Here is a 7,945-nt window from a genome sequence, read left to right as displayed (position 1 = left end):
CGCCATCTTCCTGGATTGTTAATACAACAGGAGGGCCTGGCTGCACCTCGGCCACCATCCCTGCACATTCAGGGTTCTGTTGACGAGAGGACTGCTGAAGGAGAGGCAGGACGTGGAGGGGATGGTGATGGCTGCACCAAGGAATCAGGCTGATTCCTGTCCTGCCCTCAGAGGGTCTGTAGTAGACCAAAGAATGGTGCACTCTCTCTGGAAAGGCTGCAAGTCCAAGATCAATGGGTGTAAAGAGGAGAAAGCAGCCCAAGAGCAAAGTGGACCCCACCTCTTTATCCACCAGTGATGTGACACACACAGCACACAGGACTCCATAAAGATGGCATGAGGTTTTTCTATGGGGCAAAGTGGGGTCAGAGCAGATGCTTCCTGCTTTTTGACAAGTAGGGAATTTATAATGAGTATGAGGACCTGGTAAGGAGGAGGCTTATATTAGAAGTCAGTGTCATCTGGAAATTACATGGCCTCGTTGTCATTACTCTGACTCAGGTCCTGGGACTGCGTGGCCTGGGAAACCATGAATTACATAAAAAACAAAATCTCAAAGATTCTTAAACTCAAAAGAAACACAAGACATTTAAGCTGTGTTTGTGCCCTTCCTTCTCTCTTTATCCTTTCTCACTTCAAGTCCTGCTGCAGAAAGTGCTAATCACCTTTCACCAACTCTTTCCCTCCCTCTGACTTGACATTCCCTAGGGCTCCTGGACAACAGCCTGGGTGTGCGGAGGTCTCGTTAGTAAAATGCAGTAAGTCCCAACTATGTCACCTGCCCCCTTTTGTTTCCTTGGGTGCCTGTCATAGGGCATGAAATTTCTACCATCATAGTTTGTCATCTTTGGGTTCAGACTTTCCCCAGGAAGCACCTGTTAAAATCCACAGCTGCCACTGAAATTGTAGTGTTTGAATATATCTATTTATCTGTCCATTGATTCCAGCGAGTGAACGTCAGGTGCAGGTAGTGGGCTGGGCTGAGAGCTAGAAGCCCATACAGCCCCCTCCCTTGGGTGCAGCCTCCCAGAGGAGGGAGTGAGACATACTACCAGCCTCAGTATGGGGCACCTCTGGAATCTCTGGGATAATGGAACCCACAGAGAGGTAGCGAAGGAGAGAAGTGGATACAAGCTTGAGTACCAACAAAGGACAGACCTGGGAAGCTGGAAGCTGATTCCTAGGAAGAGTAGGATAGGAAGCCCCAGAAATTCTGATACATTTCTGCCCTCTTTCGGTACCTTCTCTGAGCACTGTTAAGTAGGGTCATGATACAATCCCCATATAGAAACAGAGGCTCAGTGACTGCAAGTGGCTTTCCCAAAACTATGGGTCAAAACATGTTATAAATAAACAAACGTGAAGAAAGATGGCAAGCCTTCTGCTCTGAAATGCCAGTATTCAATGTTTGCTGTTTCGTGATAAGGGTCAGTATGGGAAATAGTGAGACCCAAGGCCGCAGCAGCAACTTGGTCACAATTCTGGCTCCTGTCTCCATGGCTACCCCTGCCCAGGAGCTCCCCAAGGAGTCTCCAGAACCAAGGACTCCATCTCATCTCAGCAGGAACAAAGACGGGTGCAGGTCATCAGGACACTAAGGGTCTTGTGTGTAGGATCCACCTCTCTATGATCCTGACTGAGAGGAACACAAAATGCATCCCACATGGGATGACTGGGGTGTTGTCTGATAACTACTGACAACTTAATTCACTGAACTAAACCCACAGCCTTTCATATTCTACTTGGAAACAAAACCCTTGTAGAAAGTATATGTTTTCATCTTCCTCCCAAACACATACTCAGCTACAATGATTTTCCCACTAAGCCCAATAGGACCATCACCTGCCCTATTCACTTCAGGGTGGTCCAGCTGGTTGGAATCTAATCCCATGGCAACAGGCGAGTCATTTCCTGGGAATAAAACGTAGCCAGTGCCATGTCCTAACCAGTGCAAACGGCCTTGCTCTGCAAGGGGAAATAATAGAAGCCATGATCTTCGTGTCTCCTCACTCCACAGCCGGGAACACCCAGCGGGAAGAGACTCACCCACTCAGATTGTGAAGGGAGACGTGTGTGCCTGAAGATCACCCTGCACCCCAGGTCTCTCATCTGCTCATTTGTGCACTAATGGGCTCAGTGTGTACTTTCAAAGCTCTGTTCTAAGTATTTCGGGTCAGATAGGTATTTAGGTTGAAGACAGAGACAAATAAAGAGGTAGTTATAGTACAGCCAAGGTCAACTAATCATGCAGGTGTGAGAACACAGGGTCCTCATCAACTGTAAGCGGCTTATCTTCTCAGCCCTTAGCAATCAAAGTTGAATCTCAGCTAACACTCGAGGAATCATTAGGCTCACTTATAGGTGAACAGGGTGTCAGGGACTCAGTGATGCAACAGGCACCATCAGTCTGCTATTCCTGTCCTTTTAGAGGTGGTTCCACTTCTGGGAAGCCTGCCCTGACTTTCACTGGCTGAAAGAATTGCCCACAATATGGGGAGGCAGTGTTGGTCTGGAATGATTTGTGTGTTAGATTCAGATTCCACAGGTGACAATCTGGAGTGTGCAAACAATGAAAGCAAGATTATGTATTTATATCATATCTCTGCTCCCATGCCCTTGGTCTTCTCAGTAGGGCAAAACTTGGTCATGCCATTTTGGGGTAACAGGTAATAGCTAAGTTTTGGTGGCTTAGGGAGGGGAGTAGACAACTTTGCAGGGTCTCCTGGTTTCAAGAGTGGGGAGATGGTGGGAAGACATCCACCCTGTCCTTAGAGGAGGTGGGCACCTCACCCCAGTGTCACTGTATATTAGTTGGGATCTATGACTGTATATTCAGGCCATGTGCCAAGATTAATTATAAAAAAGTCAAAATCTTTGCTCTCATGAGGCCTACACTTAAAGGGGAGAGAGATGTAAATAACTTCTCATATAAATATTGAGTTATGTATCAGGACATGTATTATGAAGCAGAAGAACCGCTTACTTAAGCTCCCTTAGCATTGAGATAGTTGACTTTTCTTTCTTTCCTTAAACTCTGTTCTCCTTGAAAGCTATGAAGGCAACAGAATCAGCAGGATTGATGCATTGGAAGTGTGTGACCTTGGGCGTCCCTAGGTCTGTTTCCTCATCTGTCCATGATGGAAATTGACTAGAATTAATCTAAAAGGACCATATTCCAACCACAAGGTCCATTCACTGCCTGTCTCTCTCAGCCTCTGTCTCTGGAGGATTTTCTAAACACTCCTTCCATTACTCTCTTTCCCTTATTTGTCATTTAGGGTCCCCAAGTCAGGAACCAAGGGTTCCTGAGGGCAAGATCGAGAGGCAAGATGCAATAGGATGGACCTGGGAGAAGGCAACCAAGCATTTAGGTCTTGAGCTCTGAATTCTAGAGTGGTTTCTCAACTGGGATTGCAGAGAGGGGCACACACACCACACCCACCACACACACACACAGAGGAAGAGCTAAACTCAGGCAAGGAAAGCTAACATTTCTTGTTCTAACTATTCAGGCTGCATTAAGTGATTCAATTCCCCCAACAAGCCTGTGAGGTAGGTGCTGTTATGGTCTCTCTTTTACAAATGAGCAAGCTGGGACACAGAAAGGTGAAGTGACCATTCAAGAATGTATCACTAATTACTCGCAGAGTTGGGACTCAGATTTAGATTACCTAGCTTTAGAGTCCAAGGTCTTAACTTAAACCAGGCTCAGCTTTGCCCAAGAATTTAGTGGGGGGCTATCACTAAAGCCCAGCTCTTCCAAGAGGGTGGTGACCAATGATCTGCCCCAAACCAGAGACAAGGTGAGGCCCCCTTGCAAGCCCACCAATGAGAGTTGGGGTGTGGTAGGAAAATATTTTTGCAGACCCACACTCATTGCACCATAGAGAAAGCCCATCCCCTGTGCCCCGAAATAGAAGCACTTCCACAGACTTCACAGCAAAGAGAAGAGGAGGAAGAGGAGGACCCAGGGCTGCTCACTTTCTACTCCATCCCAGAGTGTCTCTTTCCTGATAAACTAACCACTAGCATCTCTACCACACTTTATAAAGTTCCTTCATGTCTCTCTTAATTGATCCTCAGGAAAACTCTGTGAAATAAGCAGTATTGGGATTATTTAATTACCATTTGACAATGTGGAAATAGAAGCTCAGGGTGGAGAAGAGTCTTGCCCAAGGAAGTAAACCATGAATCCAGATCACAGAGCCAGATCTTGTGATTCTACACTGTGCGGATGGTTTGTTTGCTTAGATTCAAGGGGTCTCCTGAAATAACTTTGTAGGTTGTGTCATCTTCCCATGGGATAAACATTTTCTTCCACACTTTCCATCATATTTCCACTCTTGTTCCAAATGCTGCATAGCTGGTTGTGACCACAAAAACGATTCACACATCCTTCTACGCATTACCAAGTTGGGTATTCACTGAACTTTCGGTGTCAGCAGTTAGGGGATGTTGCAAATGGTTCAGACGTCACAATCAGAATCATTTGGGTTTCCAGGATAGCAGAAAGTAAAAAGTGATGAAAAGGAGTAAAAGAGGAATCAGAAAATAGAAGCAAATATCAGATGACCAAATGCAAGAGAATTCATGAAACAGGAAGTGTAAGGTGAAGGGAAAAAAACAAGTGTCTTGGGGTACGCTGGAAAAGAAAGGCAAAGCATTGGCTTCTCCTCATTGCTGCAGTAACTTCCTAACAAGTTTTGCTTGACCCTAGGCTGCCATCATCCAGGGAATTCCCTTCTTAAGCCACCCGACAGAGCCTGGTAAAACATAGATCTTGTAACATTCCTCTGTGGTTCAAATCCCTACAACCATTCCCATCATCCCCAAGATAAAATCTCAACACCTCAGGGTAGTATGTCAAGACTCTTCTTCGTCTGGCCAAGAGTGGCTTCTTCAGACTTGTCTCGATCCAGCTTCTCATACAGTTGGCCAGAGGGAGAGAAGGGGAGAGGGCATTGCAGGCTGTGAGAATGGCCCATCTCACCACCATTATCATTGTCAAGTATGCTTCTCATTTCTTGGCTGCAAAAGACAGGGTCTAAATCGAACCAACTTTCTTACTGCTAATAAAGGAGGGATCCGATCCCTGGCCAAGCTAGGGATCCTCTGCTCTTAGGGTCAAGGTTCCACCCTGGTCTGGTCAACAGGAGGCTGAACAGTGTTCAGGGCCTCTGGAAAAAGCTATTGGGCTTTGTAGGCACCATACTCACCTGTCTTGTACTTGTTAGGGTATAATTCCTGGGATTCGAAAATTTCAACCAAAGTAAAATTCATATGACACAAAATTAACCACTTTAAAGTGATCAGTGTCATTTAGCACATTCACAATGTTGTGCTACCAACACCTCTATCTAGTTCCAAAATATTTCCATTACACCAAAATGAGAGCACTTACTCTCCACTCTCTCCTCTCCCCAGGCCCTGATAACAACCAATGTACATTCTCTATGGATTTGTCTATTTTAGATGTTTCGTATAAATGCATTCATGTAACATGTGGCCTTTTGTGTCTGGATTCTTTCATTTACATGTTTTCAAGGTTCATCCCTCTTGTACCATGCGTCAGTACTTCACTCCTTTGATGGCTGAATACTAGTCTATTTGGTTATGAAAAAATTAATTGTCAATCTAAGAAAGAACAGAAAATTTTATGCAAGCCAATCTGAAGATTATAACCCGGGGGGCAATCTTTCAGAAGGCTCTGGGGACTGTTCCAACTATTAGAGGTCAAAGCACAGTCATGTAAGTTTTTAAGTCAAAGGGTTATACATCAAATGACATAATGACAGTTTACACAAGCCAGATCTGCATATTTTAACCCCTTACAAGATTAAAAGGATAGTTATCTCAAGGAGTTATCTTGCTGGCACCAGAGAAAATGGCTCTTGACAATGAAGCAGGCATTCCTGTGTCTTCTAAGAAGGTCTGGTTAACACACATGCACAAGGCACTGTAAAGGGGGAGGTGGCCCAAATGGCAGAGAGGGAATTTATTTCTTTTTATTTCTTTTTAAGGTTTTCTTTCTTTCTTTTCTTTTCTTTTTCTTTTTTTTTTGCTGTGGACCATTTTTAAAGTCTTTATTGAATTTGTTTTAATATTGCTTCTGTTTTATGTTTTGGTTTTTTAGCCCCGACGCATATGGGATCTTAGCTCCCAGTGCAGGGATCGAACCCACATCCCCTGCATTGGAAGGCAGTCTTAACCACTGGACCACCAGGGAATCCCAGCAGAGAGGGAATTTAATGTATGAACAATTTTTTTTTCTTGTAGTAGCTCTCACATTAAATGAAACCATCATAGACTATATTATACAGTTATATTGCTAATTTTCCTTAGAAATATCAAATATTTTAAGCTTTTTTTTTTGGTCAAAAGTGCTAACATCTTAATACAAATAAAAACCGTTTTGTGGTTGTAAGCTTTAGCTTATAAATCATTCAAATTGAAGTGAAAGATTACCAGGTCATTGTTAATGACAGTCTATTAAGAATATATGTATTTTGGGGGCACCCCTGGTGGCACAGTGGTTAAGAATCTGCCTGCCAATGCAGGGGACACGGGTTTGAGTCCTGGTCCAGGAAGATCCCACATGCCTCAGAGCAACTATTGAGCCCGTGAGCCACAACTACTGAGCCCACGTGCTGCAACTACTGAAGCCCATGTGCCTAGAGCCCATACTCTGCAACAAGAGAAGCCACTGCAATAAGAAGCCCACGCACCACAATGAAGAGTAGCCCCTGCTCTCCATAACTAGAGAAAGCCGGCGCACAGCAACAAAGACCCAACGCAGCCAATACTTAATTGATTAATTAATTAAAAAAAAGAATATATGTATTTTTGTAAAGGAAAAGCACTTGTAGATATTTAATCAGTACTATACGTCTGTTTAGCAGAAATAAAATGCTGCTTGGAGATTGTATTTAAATATTTTTTAGTTTTGTGTTCAAAAGGATTTTCTGTTGACCTATGGAATGTTGTGTATAAAGCTGTATGGCTGTACTGTTGGGCTAGATACTTTTGTTTTTTAAAATCTAGACTTAGCCAAGTATATCTGACCATGATAAAAATAGTACCTTTGAAAATAGATAGTCAGTGGGAAGTTGTTGCATTACAAAGGGAGTCCAACTCGAGGATGGAAGATGCCTTAGAGGACTGGGGCGGGGAGGGTGGGGGGGACTCGAGGTGGGGGAGTCAAGGAAGGGAGGGAATATGGTGATATGTGTATAAAAACAGTTGATTGAACTTGGTGTACCCCCCCCAAAATAATAAATAAAAAAAATAGTACTTTTGTTATTAAAAATTTGATTGCACAAAATGTTTGTTTTGTCATATTGCATACAACATAGACAACAATTTGTTTATCCATTCATCCATGGATTTTCCTTGTTTCTACCCTTTTGCTTTTGTGACTAGTGCTGCGATAAACATGAAGATACATGTATTTGTTTGAGAAACTGTGCTCTAGTCTCTTAGGTGTCTCCCCAGGGGTGCAGTTGCCGAGTCATATGGTAAAACCTTGCAGAGGAGCTGCCAAACACTTTCCAGGTGGTTGCACCACTTCACACCCCCACCAGCAGTGAATGAGCCACCCAACTTCTACACATTCTCACCTACACTTGCTTTTCACCTAATTTTTTGTAGCCATCCTACTGGTTGTGATGCTGTAAAATTTCTGAAATTTTGACTTTTTGTAACCACAAAATCAAGAAGTCCAAATGGTTAAATATCTGTAAGAATTTGCCAGGTTAGAAGGAGATAGTGGGGGTGGGGGGGGGAGGGGAAGGGTGTGGTTGGGAACCTGCCCCAGGAGACCCCTGAACTTTCTATGGACCTCCGGGACTCCTATGTTCCTGCTGGGTAGACAGCTGGCTGGTAGGGACCCACAGGATGTGACTGATGTGCCTCCAAGGTGAGTCATTTAAACCCTCTCACCCTCAGT

The sequence above is a fragment of the Hippopotamus amphibius genome, chromosome 9, assembly GCF_030028045.1.
Source record: "Hippopotamus amphibius kiboko isolate mHipAmp2 chromosome 9, mHipAmp2.hap2, whole genome shotgun sequence".
NCBI lineage: Eukaryota > Metazoa > Chordata > Mammalia > Artiodactyla > Hippopotamidae > Hippopotamus > Hippopotamus amphibius.
Note: the sequence above shows the minus strand (reverse complement) of the source record.